We start from the raw sequence: 8,555 nt of genomic DNA on the forward strand, positions 1-8,555 counted from the left end.
TATGATACTTATATTTAATTATATGTGGAAGTGTCTTTCTGATTTTCTTTAACTATGCACAATGTTATAAATCGAGATATCATTGACAACTATATATACAGTGGATAAGTATGTGTCATTATTTTAATAATAATTCATATTCTTATAATCCATTAGTTTTTTGTTGAAGTTGTCAAATTTGTAATTAGTAATGACTCGAACCAAATAAGTTCAGATTAGATGCAATTTCTAATCATATATATAAATGTACTGTAATTATTTTGTTTTCAATATTTTTATTATTTATGTTATGTTTTTTCACCATACTAGAAAATCTTATTTCTTGTAGAGGCAGTTTTAATATATTTCTTCCGAACAAAAGTTGTCTAAGCTGATTCAAAAATAATAAGTAGGCTTTAGTTTATGCTAAACTCTTTTAATTCTATGAAATTTTCCAATCGAGACAAGATTTTAGTTATCATGGTAGTCAAGTTGATAATTATGAAAATGCAATGTTCTTTGTTATGTAACTTAGTTTCAGAAGACCGATCGTGTCATACCTTGTACACATGCCCCTTATTGTCACAACTCCGTCGCGAGCTCATGACCGTCTCCAAAGCCCGATCCTATACCAGTGCCTTCTCGCTATTTGGGTGGTTTCAGCTCTACGACAGAGTGCAAATCCGCCCAACAGCAACACCATCCTTACTATTTTTGTTGTCTTGCCGCCCAGAAATTCTACATATACTAAACCTGGCCAGGTTTAGTTTACCACGTTTTTTTTCACTTTTTCCTATCATAAAAAAGTGACCAATGGATGTGCAGCACGTGTATTACTGGGGGACACAAGAGGGTACGTTGTTGGGTGCATGGAGCGACAGCCAATGGAGTTGTAAAAAAATGTGTCAGCCGTTACTGATTGGTTGCATGCCGTGCGATGTTTCCGGTTCGGGATTGGTCGCGTCTCTGGTGGTTGCGGTGATCAAGTTGGATACGGCGTGCCTTCCATGTGCCTGCATGCGCTGTTGCTTTTTTTTTCTTTTTTTCCCCTCATGCCACGTACGCCAGGCTGGGGTCGGTTTCCGTGTGGAGCTTCCTGATTTTTCGCTCTGGCGGTTGCCGCTTCGCTACGGTTTTCTGGGCCTTTCCTTGCCGCCTTCGCTGCCCGTTTTCAATTTGTGTTCTTCTCTTCTGCTGCCTCCTATAAATAGTGGTGGCCTTGTGCGTCTGTCCCTCATTCAGTTCGCTTCCGCCTGCCCTCTTTCTTCTCTAATCAGTAGTGCCGTTTCTTGGTCCGGCGATGGTTGCTCCCGCTCATCCTTCCTGACAATGCCCACGGCCGGTGCATCACCGGAGCCCCCACTACCGGGCCTCATCTCCATTCGGCGGCCCGTCCCCCCTTCTCTCCTCCGTCGCTGCAGCTTCATATGTTCTGGACGCGCCCCCTCCTCCCAGCCAGGCTCAGTCACTCCAACCATGACGCGATGGCTGGATGGAGCCCATATGGCGTGGCGGCGGCTTCACAACGGCAACGACACCCATCGGTTCCCACTAGCACAATCAGGTTCGTCCGCTCTCCCCATCCTCTCTTGCGAGCACACCCTCCATGTCGGCCACCTGCAGCAACTCAAAGGCTGAGGACATCTTCCGGGTTGCGGCGCAGCCCCGCTCCAGCGGCCTTGACCTGTAGTTCTGGCCGACTGGGTAGCCGTCGTTGCAGTTGACCCGGTCTCAAAGAGAGACCCATCTTGACGTGGAAGCAGCACCCCGCGCAGGTGTCGGCTCTCGGCCAAGATCCCGGTGGTGGAGCTGCGTCACGGCATGCGAGGCCATCCAGTGAGCGCCCTCCGGCACATGACGCGCAGCACAACGACGCCCTCCGGCGTGGCTGACCGTGGCCATGGTCCTACAGGTGCGCGCTATGTGGGGTCAACGACCTCCCGACGCGGTTCCCTCCGGGCGTCGTGTGGCGCTCGATCGTGACTCCCATGGCAGTGCTCCCCTGTGGCGGTAGCCAGCCGCTCTTCACGTGGTTCTAGCAGTCTGCATAGTGTTCGTTTCTCCCGATGCCGATGGTAGCGTCGTGCCTTCCTTGGCGAGTGGCGGGCATGTCCGGGCGATCCTCTCCCTCCTGGTCAACCAAGGCGTGCGAGTATAGCGCCTGCGTTTGCGCCGTCGCGTCCATGTGTGTTCTATTTCACGCAGTCGAGGCATCGCACTCTTAGCCGTGACCTTCCCTGGCGAGCAGACGACATGTTCGCGCTGTCGCTTCACTCCCGAACTCCCGGTCGACCAAGGCAGACGGAGACGACGCCCGCCCTGCATCACTTGTGTCCAATGTGCATGCCAACGGTCTGCGATGCCGAGGGATGCCTCCGTGTGCTCCTGCGTCGGTTGCTGCCATAGTGCCATGGTCCGTGTGCTCAGACTGAGATGCATCGAACCGGCGCCGGCCTGGGCGCCATCACGGGACGGGTAGCACCGCCGCGTGCTGCCGACCGAGGGCACGCTCGGGCGATTGAGCGAACGCCCAACGTGTAATCTTGGCTCCTGGGTATCTGAACTTTTACGGGCTTGAAGCTATGTACCACTTGATTTTATCTTGTTGAATAAAGTTAGTTCGCTGCATGGAAACCGCGTATTAATTCTATTAGTTTACATAGAGTTGTGATTGGCCAGTGTTTGTATGCACTAGCAAAAGCTGATGTGACTACGTGCATGTGCATCTCCAAGGTGCTTTCAAAGTTTCAAAGGGTACGTACTGTATCAGTTTTTTCCAGTCGTGATTGGCCTGGCTCCTACGTATAGTTTATGTGTATATCAGTGTATGGCTAATGCGTGCTAAGGCACACTTTTAGTTACTTTTATGTCCTAATCAAGGTCAGTCGGGGACAATAGATAGAGGTTATTTTATCTAATTCAAAAGTGACATATTTCCAGCTTTGTTTAATGATGTCAAGACGTTCGCGAATTTGAAAGTTGAAACACCTTGGCTGATAGAGAAAAAGATGAGCTCAAATGTTGTTCCTCTGTTATCAAACTCATTCCATGCCAGCCAGGTAGAATTGGGACCTAATGATGCTATAGCACCTGCAAATGAGGGTGCAGGAGTTCATAATTTGTGGGACTACAACTCGGGATAGGAGATTTTGCTTTGTGTATTCTAGAAAGTGATTTTCCCGGAGAAGGAATGGTTATGTCAACATTTCAAAAGAAGATTCAAATCCTAAAAGCAGAGCTACTTTTGTGGTGTTTCTTGCTTTAGCCACTGGTGGGGAAGATGATTCTAAAACTGGTGCTCCAGTGAAGTATGTCATGTTTGTGTCTTCCACTTAAATATATTTACAAGTTATGAAGCCTGCGGTGTCGGATATAAGCTACAAATAGTTGTAATGTGTCCAAGGTTGCTTGAAAAAATTGCCAATGTGTAATTTCCATCTTGCAAGATGTAGTACTCATGCTGATAATAAATATATCCTTTCCAAATTGTTCATGTGCATGTCTTGCTTTTTTGTGACTACAAACATATGCTCATAAAAGACTTTTTTTCCATCACATGAAATAAAAATAACATATACATATACACATAACGTATCGGCGGGGCGCGGCGTGCCGCCGCGCGGGCATTGCTAGTATGTAGCTAGATGCCTGTCCTTTGCAAAAATAGCACCGAGAGCGTCCCATAGTTGCGGCTCCTTGTAGGTCAGGGAAGAAAGGTAATTTGTCGAATCCAGGATCTTGGTCCAAGAGAGTCAACACATCTCAGTGTTTACCTTAAGTGTATATATGTTTGAGCAGACATTAGACTGGTCCCTAAAAATCCAGTGCACTCTACCACGACCACGACACACGACAACATCACGATGCCTGGGCGGCGCACACATGATGAACTGTGTCGTGTCAAAAAGCAATGTTTTTGGCATCCTCCAACTCAGCTCGTCGGATGAGTACATGTGGAGGCCGCGCAACTGGTCGGACTTGTCGATGCCGAGGATCATCACTGTGAAAAAGGTCAAGGATCCTGCGGATAGCGGTGGAAGTGACTGTGTGCTCGAGGAGGAGCCCGAGAAACCCAGCTCCTCAACTCCTCTTTTTTGCATTGAGATCTTCACCAACTTTTGTTCGTAAACTCCTGGAGTTGGACTGTTCGGCCCAAATCCGGGCATGGAGTTGATGGAGCCAGAAGCTAGAGGTCTAACGAACAGGCCCTAAGTCGGAAAAGCTATACTTATAAAAAATCCGCTTGGCATGTGGATTCAATCTAGTTCCCGGTGGATGTTTTGAATTTGCAGGAAGTGGTTCAAACACCTTGTCCCGTACCTGGTTGTCCTGTGTGGTAATGACTTCGTGAGAGAATTTGGTCCTAACGGTAGGCTAACAGTGATTGGGTGAGTTTGTCTTGGCCGAATGGTCACTTACAAGGAAGGACAAATGTATGGATCAAGGCAACTCAGGTGGCGCCACATATTCGATGTGCGCTTTGTGGTGAGTAATCGGTGACTTTGTGCTCAATTTGAGAGGTGACATTTACCAGTCACTAACTAAAACACGTGTGGGTGCAGCTTGCATTGATGTACAACTCCTATAGCCTGGACTTCGATTACACGAATACAATGATGAGCTTTGAGGTGCTTGGCTACATGCTTGAGTGGACCAAGAAGGTCAGCACATGTTTAAACACATATGTTGGCTATACTATGATATATATGCCTTGCCCTTCGTCCAGATACTAGTTTGGTTCATCATTTCAGCTGATGCTCCAAGTGCCATCCATGAATCTGTGCTCTCTTTATGTTGTTGATGTTGAGTAAAAGGCACTACTCGTGATGGACCCATGCGAGACATCCAAAGACAAAGATGACATGAAGCTCAAGCATGAAGACAACGCAAACATCATCCTGGAGGGACTCTATCGCTGCATCCATGCAAACATATCAGGGTGGTATGTGCCATCTTTAGGTTGTAAGATGCTCTACAATGTGGGGATGCATCACAGCTCTGAAATGTTTGTGCCCCACTCTCTGATATTCTCGAGTTCCTTAGCTAAGTAGGCTAAATAGAAGTGATACTGACTTGACCTGAAATTTCTGCAGCCAGGACAACCACCTACATGTGGGAAATTACATCAGGGAGTTCACAAATCTGTACATCTACAATCCTCTCACACCGGAACACGCAGTGGTCCTGATGCTCTCATTTGTAAGAACTTCTATGAAGTGCACTAGTGATGCTAATAGAGTGTTGCAGATTTCAGAACTGCCTCCACTACTTTCTTCGGTTGATTGCTTATGAGGTGCAACAGGGATGAGCTACCAGATTTCATGCTTCAGGTGGTGCCATTCTGAAGTAAAAGGTCACTTGGGATAGGAAAAAAAGATACAGTGAATCAACCAGTGCATGCTGTGAGGGGATTCTTAGTTGCCATACCAATAGCTAAGGCAGTGTGGTAGTGGTTCCCAGGTGATTCCAGTTTGTGCAAATTCTATGTATTTTGGGCATCTCGACTTGTGCAAGACTAATTCCATCGAAGCGGTGCATCCTGGATGGAAATGTTAACTGCCATCCCTATAGCGAAGACGGTGTGGTAGTGGTTTCCAAGCTATCCTAGTTTGTGCCCATGTTATGTATTATGAGCATCTGAAGCACTCAAGACCATGCGTAGACATGTTTAAGTCCGTCTTCAGACCTAGTTAAGAAACTTATGTGTGGAACCTATCTATGGTACCATAAAGTTTGGTTGTTGAGTGCATGATTCATGTTTATATATTAAGTTAGATTGGTGAAGACGAATGCTGCCTTTTTGCATTGCGTTGTTGCATTTGGACTGTTTTATGTTAGCAAAGCCAAAACACTCAGGTAAACATCAGTGATAGAATTTTTCTAAAATTCAATATTGGAGGGACGTGCAAACATATGAGGGTAGATTAAAATGATAGTGAAAACATTGTAGTAGTTTCAGCCATGAGTGGGCAACAATAAATGAGAGAGCAGTCGTCGTTGGTCAAGAATCTGTGTGATAAAGGCTCAATCTGTTGGTGCACATCTGAGTCGGAGCTCTGGTAGGTGACGGCGTACCAAGACCGTTATGATAGAGGTGGGCCAGTGGAATTGTTCATTAAATCATATAAGAGAAAAATACATGGGCCTTTACGTGTCAGATTGTCGATGCCGAGGACCACGGGTGGGAGGGTTATCGAGATCACCTAAGCGCGCACTCAGAATATCACTTTTGCCGTTTTAATGTATTTTATCCAAATATATATTACTCGGGTTGATTCAAAAACAATAATTTGCATTAGTTTATACTAAACTCTTTTACTTATGTTAAATTATTTTAATCAACACAACCTTTTAATTATTCTTGTAGTCAAGTTGATAATTATGAAAATGTATTGTTCTTTGTTATGTAAGATTGTTTCGACCGTTGTAGATAGCTAAAATTGAGAACATATTTTGCCAATATATTAGGTTATTTTTTACTTAAATTTTAGTGTGAGCTAAAGAACTCTATTTAAGTGCATTACCGCATTTCTAAGTGGTCATAAAAGAACGTGATCACAATTCTATGATTTAATTTTGTGCACTTATATTTATTTATATGTGTTGCGTATATTTCTAGTTTTAAATCTTGTGAGATTGTTATAATTATCGAAATAAAAATCTTGACATATGTTTCTAAAGGATATAGTTTTCCATGTTTGTTGAAACTAGAAAAAAAATGCATTCTAGAGTGTATGAGATGTCCATTAATTTACTCACAGGAAGGTATCTACTTTTCTAGTGTACAGAACGGTCGTTTGGCTCTCGGCCTCCATGGAGGCCATTTTGTTTTTTTAAAAAAAAGATCAAAATTCAAACTTTTTGGATTCAAATTTTTTTGAAAAAATATGTGCAAGTAAACAAGGATGTTATGTGTATGTGTGTAAAATTTCAGAATGAAATACATTGAGATGTGACATGTACAAAAAAAAGATAAATTCATGGCCTGTGAAGATGAATAGTATCATGTGTCAGAAAGCCCCAGATTTGTCTTTTTTGCAAAGCCCTCATTTCAATGTATTTTGCCCTGAAAATTTACACATATGTGTGTTATGCCTTCATGTATATCTGTATTTTTTTCAGAATTTTTTGAAATGTAAAAAATATGAATTTCGATGAAATTTGAAATTTGAATTTGGAGGCCTCCATTGAGGCCGAGGTCCAAAGGCAATTTTCGGCAAATTCACCACTTCTCTCAAGGAGATCCATCCTGTGTGAACCCTAGCTTTACGTGACTGGTGTGTGACCCCCACAAAAATGTAAATTTGAAAGCAAAGGTAGTGAAAGGGCATTTCCATCCCTAAGGCTTCGTTTTGTTACTGGGGATTCCCCAGGGATCCCGGCCTATTTCCAGGGGGCGAATTCCATGGGGAAACTATCCCCCGAAGAGATGACCGCGACCTTTGGATGCCCCATCCCATGGGGCAGGCTGCCCTAACCCCTCTATTTCTCAGGTAGAGTTTCCACACCTAAGCACTCGTGAAAATTTCCCTTGTTCTTATCTCACATGTGGTCGTGGTTTGCGATGCCCACTTCCTTACTCCACGCCCGTCAATCTTCCCTCGTCTAGCTGTTGCCATTTGGTGGCGAGAATTTAGGGGTATTTCCCCCCACTAGAGGAGGGGATCATGCATGCCCCTCAAATTCTCCGGAGGTGGTTAGCTTCGCTGGATTCCCTCCTACAACCAAATGAGCGTGATTTGGTGTTGATTTGAAAGAAGTTAGGCCAGATCTTACTTTTGGTTTTGTTGTTCGGTTGACAGTAGGTCTCTTAAGGATGTACTCTACTCGTAATGCCGTTTCCCCGAAAGAGTTGTTTTCTATATCTTCAGAGTTGTATGCGTTGTGTCCATTCTTGGTCTGGGCATGTTTTGTGTTGCAGTTCAATGTCTGCCTACTGAGGAGGGGATCATGCATGCCCCTCAAATTCTCCGGAGGTGGTTAGCTTCACTGGATTTGTTCCCTCCCGCAACCAAATGAGCGTGATTTGGTGTTGATTTGAAAGAAGTTAGGCCGGATCTTACTTTTGGTTTTGTTGTTCGGTTGACAGTAGGTCTCTTAAGGATGTACTCTACTCGTAATGCCGTTTCCCCAAAAGAGTTGTTTTCTATATCTTCAGAGTTGTATGCGTTGTGTCCATTCTTGGTCTGGGCATGTTTTGTGTTGCAGTTCAATGTCTGCCTACTGAGAAAAGGAGTGTGTCACTCTTTAGCGCTATACAGCACCAAGTTTCCATCTACTAATACAAGAGCCCAATATTATTTTGGACAACCCAATGGTTTGTGCCACTCTATCTGGTCATTTTGCAGTGTTCTATGAAGTCGGAGCAATTGCCGTGGTACTCAGAAAATGCATACAACATGAGTTGAAAAAAGGAGATGTTACTTTTGTACGGGGGTGCGAATGTACCGGGTAGGCAGTTTCATCTCACTATGTATGAGATCCATCCAAGTGTAAGGAGTAAAATGCATCGGCGATGGTTGTAACTGAACTTGCAACGAAAACTCACTTAGGTCATGGTTCTCAAGAATACCAAA

The 8,555-nt window shown here is 44.5% G+C and overlaps 1 long non-coding RNA gene across 2 annotated transcripts; it reads left to right on the plus strand.

Moving 5' to 3' along the window:
• The first annotated feature begins 1,235 nt into the window (after window positions 1-1,235).
• Window positions 1,236-5,868, plus strand: LOC123159352 (uncharacterized). 2 transcript variants are annotated; one of them, XR_006479650.1, is made up of 5 exons: window positions 1,236-1,543; window positions 4,272-4,464; window positions 4,542-4,640; window positions 4,731-4,984; window positions 5,073-5,868. It is a non-coding gene; the product is annotated as an uncharacterized lncRNA (long non-coding RNA). The 2 variants fall into 2 exon arrangements; XR_006479649.1 differs by lacking the exon at window positions 1,236-1,543 and adding an exon at window positions 3,767-4,171 and having other exon boundaries at window positions 5,073-5,867.
• Window positions 5,869-8,555: the final 2,687 nt, after the last annotated feature.

Source organism: Triticum aestivum, chromosome 7B (genome assembly GCF_018294505.1).
Source record: "Triticum aestivum cultivar Chinese Spring chromosome 7B, IWGSC CS RefSeq v2.1, whole genome shotgun sequence".
Classification (NCBI taxonomy): domain Eukaryota; kingdom Viridiplantae; phylum Streptophyta; class Magnoliopsida; order Poales; family Poaceae; genus Triticum; species Triticum aestivum.